At 43.8% G+C, this 5146-nt stretch overlaps 1 protein-coding gene across 1 annotated transcript in view; it reads left to right on the top strand.

The window, feature by feature from the left end:
• Nucleotides 1–5146, top strand: part of LOC102488785 (glutamate receptor 3-like) — a 144159-nt gene that overhangs the window by 20037 nt on the left and 118976 nt on the right. The gene's annotated exons all lie outside the window — the stretch shown is intronic.

Here is a 5146-nt window from a genome sequence, read left to right on the forward strand (position 1 = left end):
TCTTGCTTTCTGTCTCTCTGTCTCTCTCTGTCTGGCGAGAGCATGCGCCCTATAGCGAAAACCTCTCAAAAAAAAAAAAACTCAATGACTTAAACTACAAAGGTTTATTTTTCACTCACATTACATATCCAGTGTAGCTCAGCAGAGGGGCTCCGCTCATTGCAGTCATTCAGCAGACTCACTAGAAAACATCCAACATAGCATGAAGCAGCTCCTCCAGATGCTTAAGTGAGCTCTAATCTTACTTGAACATTTCTCCTGTCCAGATTAAGGTCTGTATCTATACCGCTGCTTATGAAAGGACAGTCCCTACTCAGGAAAGGCACCAAACCATTTAAGCCTCACTAATAAGCCAGCACTGGGCCAGGAAGTCTAGACTCATGTCATGATACCTGTCAAACCACAGTCATTCCAAAATCATAGGTAAGCACACGAGAATGCAAGTCTAAACTGAACCATGGCCTATACCATGGCCACACCGCCAATTAGCAAACTAAGAGACAACACGTACCAAGAACAGGGTTCATACAAATACGTATCCGACTGTATTCAACATTTCACTTAGTACATCAAAGTTTATTGAACACTTTCCATGTTCAATGCACTGTGCTAGAGTAACCCCTTCAGCCTTCTCAGAGAGCTCCCTAACCACATTGACAACAATATCCAGCAAGCCAAGAGTCAGCCCCAGCTTATATCAGGCCTGTAGCCATACAACCTCTTAACACATGTAAGTGCCTATACATGCCTTCTCAACCAGGATCCAAAATCCATACTATGACTATACAAGAGAACATGCCTTTAACCAAGGACGAGGCAGAGTCTAATTCCGTATGCATAAGCAGGGCTTAGCATTTTAGGCACAAGCCCCAGGCTCAAAGAGAGCCTAAATCTATACCACTTCAGCAAATGATGGGTTACCCTTTCTCAAGCACTTGGCTTAAACATAGGTCAATACAAAACACAATTTAGCCCCATACGAACACCAAGCACAGTTCAAAGGGGCCCTCAGACCATGGCCTTAACCTTGTCTCTGCCTCTGTAAGCCATAATATAAATCTTACTCATATAGGTGCCCAAGCAAGAATCAATGACCCAGCTGTCCACACTGTAAGTTTTTGCTTATATCTATAGTTTATTCATCTTCATTAATAATAATATTTCATGGAATATGGCATTATTTATTTATGTACACTACTCTCGAGGGACAGTTTATATGTGTGTGTGTGTGTGTGTGTTTGTATATACATATATGTGTATATATATTCCTGGGGTAACATAAGCATGTATTTCTGTTGGATTTGTATCTAAGCGCAGAATTGCTCAATAATAAAATATATATATCATCAAGTTAGTAAATAATACCAAACAATTTTCTTTTTTTTTTTTTGAGAGGTTTTCGCTATAGGGCGTGTGTGCCCCCCAGACAGACAGAGACATAGAGATAGAAAGTGAGAAATCACCCCCCAGGGGGGATGGCCACGCCGCAATCCCTTCTCCTCCATTCTCCTCTCGGGATCTTGGGCACGCACGCACACGCACCCGGAGTGAGTTTTAAGCCACCGGGTCCGGGACACGAACCGTGGTCGACTACGTGGGAGTCCAGCGACATAGCCATTACGCTAACTGCTGGTTCCCACAATTTTCTTTTTTCATTTGCTAGAGAGCACATGAGTTCACCAGAGGAGCAAGACAGAAAGAAACAGCCATAAAGTGAGAAAGTGCTCCCCCTCCATGGGAGATTGTCACACCACCATCCTTTCTCCTCCATCTCTCCCTCCTTTTGGGATTTTAGGCATGCACATTTAGACTGGAGGAGAAGGGGTTGCTGCATGGCCAGCTTCCCTAGGTGGATGATTTCTCTCTCTCTGTCTCTTTCTCTCTCTGTCTCTGGCAAGTGCACATACCCTATAGCAAAAAAAAAAAAAAAAGAGGAGGTTGGTGGTCTGAATTGCCTGGTCTGCCTTTTGTCCTTTACCTGCTGTGGAAGATCTAGAGTAGGTCTTCACTTAAGATGAGGTGAGTATTTCAAAGCTGTACAAAAGCAGGCTAATGGAAAGATAAGAAGCGGCCCAGCCTTGGTGGCCCAGGCAGTAGCACTCTGATCTGCAGTGCTGGAAGCCACATGGCCAGCTGCAGGTTTGGATCCCAAGTTGATCTGAAACACACCAGGCACTCATGCACCAAAGATTCTGATAGGCTGGAGGGCTAGGGGAAGGGAAGTGCAATATGACTTGACTCTCTTGGGGATATTTATATCTCATGGTCTCCCTCTTGCTCATGAAAAAAAAAATAATAATAAAGTTTATTTCATTTTTAAAGATCAAGAGTGGTACCCTGGGCACTCCTTATTTCCTAATTCTGTGCTTCCCAGTCTTTCTCTTTTACTTTTTGTTGTTGTTAAGAGATTTTTGCTATAGGGTATGTGGTCACTGGAGACACAGAGAGAGACAGTGAGAAGGAAAATGAGAAATCACCCCCAGAGAGGATGGCCACACCATAATCCCTTCTGCTCCATTCTCTTCCCAGGTTCTTGCACGCACACGCACAGGTGCCCGGTGTGAATTTCAAGCCATTGGTCTGGGACTTGAACCACAGTCAGCCATGTAAGAAGCCTGTACCTTAACCACTACGCCTCCTGCTGCTTCCCCTCCCCAGTCTTTTTCTCATAGTACTCATATAAGTGACTCTTTTTCTTAAATATTTTAATTTTAATTAATTAATTGATGTACTTTTTTTTGGAGAGGTTTTTGCTATAGGGCACGTGTGCTTGCCAGAGAGACAGAGAGAGACAGAGAGACAGAAGGTGAGAAATCACCCCCCAGAGAGGATGGCCATGCCGCAATCTTGTCTCCTCCATACTCTTCCTGGGATCTTGGGCACGCATACACACGTGCCCGGCATGAGTTTAAGCACTTGGCATGAGTTTAAGCCACCAGGTCCGGGACTCGAACTGTGGTTGGCTACATGGGAGTCCAGTGACACAGCCATTTCGCCAACTGCTGGTCTTGTTTAAATTATTTATTTCATGAGAAACAGAAAGAAAAAGACAAGCACTTTCAATAGGTCTCACACCACAACCTCCCCCACTCTCTACCCCCACGCCATCCTAGCGAGCCAGGACCACAGGCACGTGCACCTGGCTTGTGTAGGTTGACCCAGAAACTGAATCTGTGATCTTCCACTTGGTGACAGCAGCCCTTGAGCAGCATGTGACTGCTGCACCACCTGTCCAGCTCTGGATATGGATCATTTAAGGTATGCTGTGGTAACTAGACAGGCCACAGCCAGCAATGATCAGCCTGAGCGCTCTGCTGCACCCAGTCCTATGGGGCTATCATGAGGACTGGGGAGTTCAATACCTCAGGACCCCTGAACCCAGAGGCACACCTATGTGCAGTAGCACATCATTCAGGAAACTGTTCCCTAACTCTTCCCTTCTTTAAGCTGTTCCCTGAATTCAGGAGTCATTCCCTCACACCCACCTTCACATTCTGTCTTTGGATGTGTATTCTCTTCCCATAAAATAATGAAGTCCTCCACTGGACTACTGCATTCATGTTGGAAAATTCACTTTACAAGCTAAGTGATGTATAGTGATTGAATGTATAAGAAAAAGTTTTTAAAAATTATAATAATGAAGTCCTCACTCCCCTAGTCCTTTCTTGAGTCCTGCAGTGTCAGTTCTCTGGGGGCAACTGGAGGGACTGAGGAATGAGCAGGGCCTGGAGGCTCAGGTCAGGGATGCGGGCCCAGGGAGAATGACAGAGGACGTGGGAGGGACTGAGGAGTAGGAAGGCCTGGGAGGGGCATGCCAGGGAAGTGAGGTGGCCCAGGGAGAATGACAGGGCACAGGGAGGACTGAAGAGTGGGCAGGGCCCGGAGGCTCACTGGTTATCTCTGTGTCTCTCCAGTGAGCAAATATACCTTCTAGCGAAGTTTTCAAAATATGTATTGATAATTAGTGTGGGTTTGTAACATGGCTTTAAAAAGTTTTAGAAAATTTTGTACTACAATATTATCATTATGTTATTTATTTTTAATTGTGGATTCTATCATGCCAGGATTCTCTTGGCAATGTGAGGTGTTTATTTCTCCCATGCCAGGATTCTCTTGGCAATGTGAGGTGGGAGGGGTGTTTTCTCCCATCGAAGAGAATAGGAAAAAAAAAATACTGTGTGTTTTACCCTGCTTCAAAGTTGTTCTTTTTCTTTCCTCGGAAGTACCTAAAGATCAAACTCACCTCTCTATTACTTCACAGAGGACCTTTGGAGCATACGTGTGTGTGTGTGTGTGTGTGTGTGTGTGTGTGTGTGTGTTTAAATGTACTTCAGAGAGAGAGAGAGAGAGAGAGGCAGCACTAACAGGTCTTTAGCCTCAGTCTTCCTGAATAATGCTACCGGGAGGCTTTGAGACACCATGCACCTTTCCGTGAATTTCCAGTATCACAGTATTAGGTTACCATGGCAACCCCTACCCAAAATATTTTCCTCACCCCCCAAAGAAACCCTGTATCCCTGAATTTCCTTCTCCCAATACCCTGGCAACCAGTAATCTACTCTTTGTCACTAGGGATTTTACTATTGTAGGCATTTAATGTAAATAAAATCATACAGTGTGGCCTTTTGTGACTGGCTTATTTCACTTTAGTCCATCCATGTTGCAGCAGGTATCAGCACTTCATTCCTTTTTAACTGCTGAATAATATTCCAGGTATGGATATACTACATTTTGTTTATTCATTCATCTGTTCATGAGCATTTAGGTTATTTCCAAGTTTTGGCTATTATGATTAATGCCACTATGAAGATTTATTTACAAGTTTTTATGTGAATCTATGTTCTTAGGTAAATAAAAATGATAAAATAGGTTTTTATTCTTCTTGGCTATACACCTAGGGAGGAAATTCATGGATTTTATGGAAACTCTATTTGAACATTTTTTAAAAGAATTATTTCATTTAACATTTTTTTAATTTGACCAGAGAGGGACACAGAGAGAGGGAGGGAAAGTGAGAAAACAAGCCACCAGGTCCAGGATTTGAACCACAGTTGGCCAGGTGGAAGTCCAGAGCCCTCAACTACCACACTACCTGCTGGCCCCTCTGTTTGAACATTTCTTTTTTTGGAGAGGTTTTTGCTATAGG

This window comes from Tupaia chinensis, unplaced genomic scaffold, assembly GCF_000334495.1.
Source record: "Tupaia chinensis unplaced genomic scaffold, TupChi_1.0 Scaffold143572_1, whole genome shotgun sequence".
In the NCBI taxonomy this organism is placed as follows: Eukaryota; Metazoa; Chordata; class Mammalia; order Scandentia; family Tupaiidae; genus Tupaia; species Tupaia belangeri.